Source organism: Indicator indicator, chromosome 37 (assembly GCF_027791375.1).
Source record: "Indicator indicator isolate 239-I01 chromosome 37, UM_Iind_1.1, whole genome shotgun sequence".
NCBI classification, from domain to species: Eukaryota; Metazoa; Chordata; class Aves; order Piciformes; family Indicatoridae; genus Indicator; species Indicator indicator.
Genome location: NC_072046.1, coordinates 4,669,857 through 4,678,776, shown reverse-complemented (window position 1 = coordinate 4,678,776; position 8,920 = coordinate 4,669,857). Strand labels below are relative to the sequence as shown.

The following is an 8,920-nucleotide window of genomic DNA, read 5'->3' as shown; positions in this document are numbered from 1 at the left end:
CCATTTTCAACAGTAAGACAGGAGGACTTCGGATAACTGGCCTCCTGAACTGGTAGATGGGGTCAAGGAGCAGTGTTGTACTCCTGAAATCCATGTGGAATTAGTTCGAGACTTGTTGAGTCACTTGGATATTCACAAGTCCATGGGACCTGATGGGATTCATCCTAGGGTGCTGAAAGAGCTGGCAGATGAGCTGGCCAAGCCTCTCTCCATCATTTTCCACCAGTCCTGGCTCACTGCAGAGGTCCCAGAAGACTGGAAACTGGCCAATGTGACACCCATCCACAAGAAGGGACGGACAGAAGAACCTGGGAACTCCAGGCCTGTCAGCCTGACCTCAGTGCCAGGGAAAATCATGGAGCAGATTGTCTTGGGGGCAATCACTGCGCACCTGAAGGATGGCCAAGGGATCAGGTCCAACCAACATGGATTTAGGAAGGGCAGGTCCTGCCTCACCAACCTGATCTCCTTCTATGATCAGGTGACCAGCCTGGTGGACGTAGGAAAGGCTGTGGATGTAGTCTGCCTGGACTTCAGCAAGGACTTTGACACTGTCCCCCACAGCAAACTCCTGGCGAAGCTGTCAGCCTGTGGCTTGGACAGCAGCACTGTGCGCTGGGTTAGGAACTGGCTGGAGGGCCGAGCCCAGAGAGTGGTGGTGAATGGTGCCACATCCAGCTGGCAGCCTGTCACTAGTGGTGTCCCCCAGGGATCAGTGCTGGGCCCCATCCTGTTCAATATCTTTATTGATGATCTGGATGAGGGGATTGAGTCCATCATCAGTAAATTTGCAGATGACACCAAGCTGGGAGCAGGTGTTGATCTGTTAGAAGGTAGAAGGGCTCTGCAGAGGGACCTTGACCTTCTAGACAGATGGGCAGAGTCCAACAGGATGGCATTCAACAAATCCAAGTGCTGGGTGCTGCACTTTGGCCACAACAACCCCATGCAGAGCTACAGGCTGGGGTCAGAGTGGCAGGAGAGCAGCCAGGTGGAAAGGGACCTGGGGGTACTGGTCAACAGCTGCCTGAACATGAGCCAGCAGTGTGCCCAGGTGGCCAAGAGAGCCAATGGCATCCTGGCCTGCATCAGGCATAGTGTGGCCAGCAGGAGCAGGGAGGTCATTGTACCCCTGTACACAGCACTGGTTAGGCCACACCTTGAGTACTGTGTCCAGTTCTGGGCCCCTCAGTTTAGGAAAGATGTTGAATTGCTGGAGCATGTCCAGGGAAGGGCAACGAGGCTGAAGAGAGGCCTTGAGCACATGCCTTATGAGGAGAGGCTGAGGGAGCTGGGACTGTTTAGCCTGGAGAAGAGGAGGCTCAGGGGAGGCCTCATTGCTGTCTACAACTACCTGAAGGGAGGTTGTAGCCAGGAGGGGGTTGGTCTCTTCTCCCAGGTAACCAGCACCAGAACAAGAGGACATAGTCTCAAGCTGCACCAGGGGAGGTTTAGGCTTGTGGTGAGGAGAAAGTTCTTCACAGAGAGAGTGATTGGCCATTGGAATGGGCTGCCCAGGGAGGTGGTGGAGTCACCATCCCTGGAGGTGTTCAAGGGGGGATTGGATGTGGCACTTGGTGCCATGGTTAAATAGTCGTGAGGTGTAGAGTGACACATCTTTTCCAACCTTCTTGATTCTATGATTCTATGATTCTAAGGAGAATGCTGCAACCAAATTCCTTAATCCCATGCTCAGTGCTGTAATCATCCCATAAGTGACAATATATTGCAATGGCATAGACCTGAGCCATGGCCCTGAGATGATGAGTATCACCAAAGGGAGTACATGGAGCACATGGGGATTTATATAATATCAAGATGCTGACAGATAGACCCCCACTGTGAACATGGGATATTGAACTAATTATTTTAACAGGTCTTGGTCAGATGTTTCAGTATCTCAAACCTTTGAGCCCCACACTGGATGTGAAAAGTGCAGTCTCCTGGGCAGGAGGTAGAGGGCACAGAACAAGGTGGGTAATGTTCTGCATACAGTTAGGAGAGGGTTAATTTTCTCATAAGAAGCAGGGAGCAGCCACATCCAGAGTAGCCAATGGGACACTGGATGCCACAGTGACATCTTGGACAGTGTAGAAGGGGAGGTCTGGCAAGAGCAGGGGGATTTTGGCTCTGGCACTGTGGGCTGAGCTGGTCAGGTCTTATATCACTGCCTTTCTGTGTTTCTTCTTTCGTGGTATTGTAACTCCTGGTATTCCTTGGGTCTCTGGGATATTGAACTCCTCCAATCCAGGAGTTTCTCCACTTTGTAGAGGGGCAGAGGGGTGGAAGGCAGAGGGGCTTGGCTGAGCCTAAACCACCCCACGTGGATACATTGCTTTCTTCATCACCTCCTTCAAATACCCAAGGTGCCTGTCAGCTGTAACATAGACCACAGGTGGGGATTTCTTCAAGTGTGGTTGGGCAGAGGAGAGAATTCTGTGAGAAAGCTGCCAAGGTCTTTAACTAAGGGAGCTGAGTGAGAGTGAGACCTTCACTCGGCTGAGCATCCCTTGGCCTCACTGACCAACCATCAGTTCATTCCTGAAAGCAGGAAATAAACTGACCATGTTGCCAAGCACACAAATTCCCCTGCAGGAAGTCACAGCCTCCCTTTCTTTCACTTTTTCCCTTGAATATGCCAGAGAGGAAAGGAGGATTCAGAAGCTCAGGATTGGATGCAGCACAACTTTAATGATTCTAGAGAAGAAAAGGAGGTGGCTCATAGGCAACATCAAGGACTTCACCCACTAAGATGAGGTGGAGCTGTTTCAGAATGGCCTGGCCTGCAGAGAGAAGACCAACAGTCAGGCTGCTGGCATTGAGAGGCTCCTCTAGGCTGTCACTGGGTCACAGTGACAGTAAGAATAAGAAAGAAAAGAGAGTTGAAGGCAGCAACAATGGCCTTCCAAACAGCACCATGTTCTGAGGTCCCAGAAGTTCTTGTTGAGGCCATTGCCAGCAGCTCTAGCAGGGGCGGCAGGGTCTGCAGCAGTAGCGGTTGGTGATGCAGGAGAGGTCAAAGCCCCCGGAGTTGATGGGCACTCCATCACAGCTGAGGATGCTGCCAACAGCAGCAGAGGTGGAGGAGCCCACAGCAGTGTTCTGTGGGAAGGAGCTGAGGATGGGTCCAGGCAGGGTCACCACAACAGCAGGTGGCTGGATGGCAAAGGTGGAGTCCTGGCACCTGACACAGCAGGGCTCATTACAACTGTTGGCCAGTGGGGTTGGGCCACAGGGCTGGCAGCAAGGCTGACAGGGCTTGCAGCAGGACATGGCTTGGGGTTTGAGGTGAACCTGGAAGAAAGGAGAAGAAGGAAATAGAAAATAGGGACATGTGAAACAGGCATGAATTCAGCCACAGTGGAGTCAAGTTTCCTCCTGACCAGACACACACTGTACAATTCAAAGCCCATGAGACACCTCAAGTCCTCTCCCCTTCTTTCTCACAGGACAAGCAGCTCCCAGTGTTAGCACAGCCCCTATCAGATGAGACATACATCAAGGAGAGATCTGATGTTGAAAGAGGAGGAACAGAGGCTTCAAACTCACCTTGTTCCCAATGAGAAGGAGGCAAGAGAAGTGAATGAGAGAGCAAAGAGCTGAGCTGCCTTTTATAGCACTGCTGCAGTGCCTCAGGCCCAGGAGCCAGCTTTGTGGAAGGAAGAATTCTCTGAGGAAATCATGACAAATGCAAAGCATCCCAGATGATGGGATGTGTTTCCTGCTCTGCTGCTGCATCACTTCCTGCCTTCCACCTTGTCCTTTCCCATTGGAAGCTTAAAGTATCAATATGAGACCCCCAAGGGCTCCTGCAGCAGGCACTTGCCAACACAGTCAGGAGATTCAAGTGCTAGTGGCATCCTGTGCATGCAGGTGATGTGGGCATTTTCTGTGGGCCTGTTCGTGACCAGGTTTTTAGGAGATGGGCACCACTCTCATGCTTTTCTCCAGATGCCCAAGGACTGACATGTGAGAGGAAGTGTCGCAGCCTTGTCTCTTGCTTGTGACACCTTGCTTGTGACATCTGGAAGCCTAGGAGTCAACTCTGAGCATATTCTTCTGTCCTACCATCCCTTCTTGCCTCCAGATTTTATATGGAATCATTTGTGATCCTGAGTTCAAGCCCTTCTTCCTTGTCTTCTATCCTGTCCTCTGATAGATTCCGTGGCACTGCTCTGGGCTCTGAGCAGTCATGGAGGGGTGAAGGCAGGACATGCTGAGAACCTGAGGGAATGGGGCCTTAGGAGAAAAAAGCTGAAGGGAGACCTTGTGGGTGTCCATGTGTTGTGAGGATGTCCATTGTCAGTCTGGAAGTTCCCAAGAGACAGAAATCACTGCGGTTTGTTGGGGCCTGGCCCATTCCTATCGAGTGCTTCCCATCAGTGTTCAGAATGCTCAGGGGCAAGAGAAGGTCTCCGGGCCTACAGACAGACCAACAGGCATGGCAGCTGCACCAGAGAACCAGCCTGTGCCAGGATCAGCTGCCCCTGTACAGAAAAAGAAGCATACCAGGAAAGCAGCTCCTCTGGCAAAGGATGAGGATGAATCAAGGTCATCAGGGCAACAGAAGAAAGAGCCAGGGGCATTCGCTCAGTCTTTATCTCTGGCTTTGGAAGATGGCTAAGGACAAACAGCAGATGAAATGGCAAGCCTCAGCAATGCAAGAGAAGTCTCTCTTCCTCTGTTCAGACCTGAGTTGCAGCTGTGAAGGAACTGTCTCAGAAGATCAGGTGAATCCAAGAGATCTTGTGCTATTTCCCACCTGTACGCTCCTGTGTCTCACCCATGAGCATCAGGCACTTCCCTGTCCAAGGGAGAGAATCTGGGAGGTGCACACCACAGTGTACCCTGTGCTTTTATTCATGTGATCATGGGGAGGACATGAGCAAGTGGGATGGAAAATCAACTTCAGCCCTAGTTGCATGAGCCTATGAATTACAAGTTAAACAGACAAAAAAGGAAATTCTTCCCTGAAGATGGCTTGGCAAGTTAAATCGAGGAGAATATAAAGCTTTAGTAGATACAGGTGCACAGAGAGCTCTGATGCCATCAAAAAATGGGGGGTGGAACCCATCTGTTTTTCTGGTGTGACAGGGGAATCCCAACACATGACTTTGTTGGAAACAGAGCACCAGAATGCAAGCCACGGTTTGCTTTCACTTGGAAGAGTGGAAGGAGTCACTCGAATCAACTGCCCCAGGAGTGGAAACACAGCCCCACCATTTGGACTGGTCATGGACTGATCCAGACTGTACTGGGACAGAGTGGAGCTCCAGAGCATCTGCAGTGAGAAGGCTTCTGTGTACTGTACACAAAATGAGCAATCTTTTTTGAGTGAGAAAGGAAGGTGACTGCATGATGTGTGTTGTGTGATTTTAGTTGCTGCTGGGCATGATGCAGATGTGATCACAGAATCACAGAATCAATAATGTTGGAAAAGAGCTCAAGGATCATCAAGTCCAACGTCTCACCCTGCACCTCATAACTACTAAACCACGTCACCAAGTGCCACGTCCAATCCCCTCTTGAACACCTCCAGGGATGGTGACTCCACCACCTCCCTGGGCAGCACATTCCAATGGCCAACCACTATCTCCATGAAGAACTTTCTCCTCACCTCCAGCCTAAACTTCCCCTGGCACAGCTTGAGACTGTGTCTGATGTGAAATGTAAATTCTTGCCGAAAATAAATGGCGGACATATTTATAGAGGTTTTATATATATTTATTTACACTATATTACAAGTTATTTACAATTGATACAGGTCCTAGTATTCAGTTGGAAAGAATCAATTATGCATATATATATTCTCCTGTATATATATGGGAGCTTTGAACAATTTGAGAGGATTTAGAAGTTTAGAAAGTGAAACCAATTCAGAAAAAGGTAGAGAGAAGGAGGGGAGTGAGTGCTTGTTGGGGACCAGCAAGCTCACAAACAGGCGGTTTGGGACAAACCACCACAGAAGCGCTATGAAGAAATATTTGGCTTACTCACGAACTAAAGAACTTCGTGAGGTCTTCTCTTAATACTGTGTTTGTATTTCTGGAATTGTAGCACGGATGTGCTGTGATAAAGAAATTGAAAATGGCGCTGACTGCGTGGTGTTGTGCCACATGGTTGCAGCTTCTCCCAGAAAGGAAAGGTCCTGGGAGTTTTCCAGTGAGCCTCAGAGGCTTTTGCAACTCCACTCGTGGAGTACACTGCATTAAGAATAGCTTGCCACTCCAGGGGAAATGCCTTGTCACGGCGGTTGCAGGGCACATCAAAAGTGGCTTCTGTGCGAGGCTGGGGCAACCTTTTCTGCAATCCGCAGGGATCAGCTGGGGAGGTGCCGGTCCTGCCAAAGTGATGTCCCCAGTTCAGGGCAGCTGTAGCGGTCCAGGACAGATGGCGCACATGGGTTACCATGGTTCCCTCGCTTAGCGATCAGTTCCTTCGCTCGGCGATTTGTCGGGCAACGGTGGCAATCTGCAGTGATACACTGGGACATGATGGTCCCAGCCAAAAGGGGATCCTTTCAGCAGTGCAGGGTGCAAGGCAAACTCTTGCAGTCGAGGGGAGGCTTATTTATTAATTACCCTCACAACAATAATTAATAAATGATATGGCAAATGGGTATTAATAAAAATAGTATCTCTTTATTAATATGAAATATGCCAAAATCATAAAAAGGATCATTTCTACAGTTGGAAGATATATTTACAAAGGATTATGCAGTGCAGTCTCAGGGCAAATACAAACTATTCTATGCAAATTAGGAGACAACACCTTGAAAAGGGAAGCTCCGCAAGAGCAGGTAGCACTCAGTTACAGTGGGGAGGAGGCTCCATAAGAACCCTTAAACCCAAAGGGCAGTGAATCAGTTACTCACAGCTGGTTTCGCCCATATAAGGGATACTGCTGCTGCATTAGCTTTGGGGCGCTCTCATAGGCGCAGCATGGCAGATTGCCGGCAAGAAAGGTTTACCGTATGGTCCCAGGTTGGTCTGCCATCCAATGGATGGCAGGCTCTTAACAACGCTCTTGGCAACGGGTGCTTGTGTGGTTCCTGGGTAAACTGAGGCACAGCATGATTCTGGTGGCAAGGGGAAGCAGGCTTAGCAACTCTGGCTTTCTAGGCTCGTGGCTTCTCCGGCTTGCACGTGTGTGGCTCATGGCTTTATCCCAGGGCTCTGGACCAGGCACTCGAGGCAGGGGAGGGCAACTCAAGGCAGTGAGGCTTGAAGCAAGGCTTCAGCAGGCTTGAGCAAGGCTTGGAGCAAGGCTACCTAGCCACTTGTATATATACAAATGCCAGAGGTCAATTGGTCCAATGGGGCACTGAAGCTAATGTGTAGCTGCCCAATAGAAAAGCGTTCTGCCAGGCTATGATCATAAAAAGCAGAAGCAAGGACCTTGTATCTGGGGGAGCAGTGATCGGCTTACGTGCTCTCACCCCAGATAAGCATCTTGTTTACCAGACAGGCAAGAGTCCTGTCCACTCTGTTCCTTTACTCGCACTGCCCTGTTTTCCTGCAGGAAGGAGGGAAGAGAAAGGGACTCTGTCTAGACATCTTAAGGCCTGTCTGGATTTGTACTGGGCTGTGTGATGGCCCTACCACAACACAAACACGGGCACGCACACGGGAACAGACACAGGTACAAGCATGGAGCACGGAGCATGGGACACAGAGCACTTGTTTACCAAAACAACCCCTATTTACCATTTGCCACACAAACACTGGTCCAGAGATGGAGGAGAATCCAGTCAATTTGCAGAGGTAATAGCTGTCCAGCTAGCTCTTGACGTAGCTGAATGTGAGAGACGGCCAAAGCTTTATCTCTACACTGACTCATGGGTGGTAGCCAATGCCTTGAGGGGTTGGCTAAAGAACTGGAAGAAGAATGGCTGGCAAAGAAAAGGAAAGCTAATCTGGGCTGCAGATCTGTGGCAAGACATTGCTGCTCACATTGAGAGATCCCAGTGAAAGTGAGACACATTGATGCTCACATTCCTAAGAGCAAAGCTACTGAGGAACAACAACACAACCATCAGGCAGATCTAGCTGCAAGAGTTTCCCAAGTGGACACAAGCTCTGATCTTGATCTTGACTGGTAACACCGAGGTGAACTCTTTCTAGCTCAGTGGGTCCATGATTCATCAGGACATCAAGGCAGAGATGCAACCTACCGATGGGCTCATGACAGATCCATTGACATTTCCATGGATGCTATCACACAAGCCATCCATGACTGTGACATTTGTGCTGCTATTAAGCAGGCAAAGTGAATCAAGCCCTTGTGGTATGGTGATCAATGGTCCAAGTACAAGTATGGTGAGTCCTGGCAGATTGACTCCATCACTCTACCTCGTTCTCCATCTGGTAAGCAATATGTGCTGACTATGGTAGAGGCGAGCACTGGATGGTTGGAAACTTATCCAGTTCCTCATGCAACTGCACGTAACACCATTCTTGGTCTGGAGAGACAAATCCTGTGGAGACACGGAAATCCAGAGAGGATTGAGTCAGACAACAGAACTCATTTCAAGAACAATCTTGTAAAGAACTGGCCCAAAGAGCACAGCATTGAATGGATATTCCACATTCCCTACTATGCACCAGCTGCAGGGAAGATCGAACGCTACAACGGTTTGCTGAAAACCACTCTCAAAGCCATGGGGGGTGGATCTTTGAAAAACTGGGAGAAACATTTAGCACAAGCAACCTGGTTAGTGAATAGTAGAGGTTCAGTGAATAGAGCTGGATTTGCTCAGTCAGATTTGCTACAACAGGAAGAAGGTGATAGAGTTCTTGTTATCAGAGAAAAGACTCTGTTAGGCAAAACTCTTTGGGCTTTTTCTCCTTCAGGAGAGGCCAAACCTGTCCGAGGGGTGGTTTCTGCTGAAGGTCCTGGTCACACCTATTGGGTGATGCAA

At 49.6% G+C, this 8,920-nt stretch overlaps 1 pseudogene; it reads right to left on the bottom strand.

Annotated features, from left to right (window-relative positions):
- Positions 1-2,964: 2,964 nt before the first annotated feature.
- On the bottom strand, positions 2,965-3,683 carry LOC128978532 (feather keratin Cos1-2-like; annotated as a pseudogene).
- Positions 3,684-8,920: the final 5,237 nt, after the last annotated feature.